The following is a 271-nucleotide window of genomic DNA, read 5'->3' on the forward strand; positions in this document are numbered from 1 at the left end:
GATTTCTTCAGTGCCCCAAGTCACCTCGTTCTCCATAAGCTGGGACAGGCACAGTCTTGCTCTCCTCTTAGTAGAGTGCTCTCTGTTCACTCTGCCGATGTATGGAGACGAGAGACTGGTCACAACCCTGAGTTACCCAGGTAACAGAACCAACAAGTGCAACTTGCTCCATCACTGCCATGGGAACTGAAGCCTTCATGGACCACAGGTAAGTGTCTTCCGATCAGTCGTGGTCAGCACTCATTTTAGAAGAGTCACTTAAGTCAAAAAA

The sequence above is a fragment of the Pogoniulus pusillus genome, chromosome 8, assembly GCF_015220805.1.
Source record: "Pogoniulus pusillus isolate bPogPus1 chromosome 8, bPogPus1.pri, whole genome shotgun sequence".
Taxonomy (NCBI): Eukaryota; Metazoa; Chordata; class Aves; order Piciformes; family Lybiidae; genus Pogoniulus; species Pogoniulus pusillus.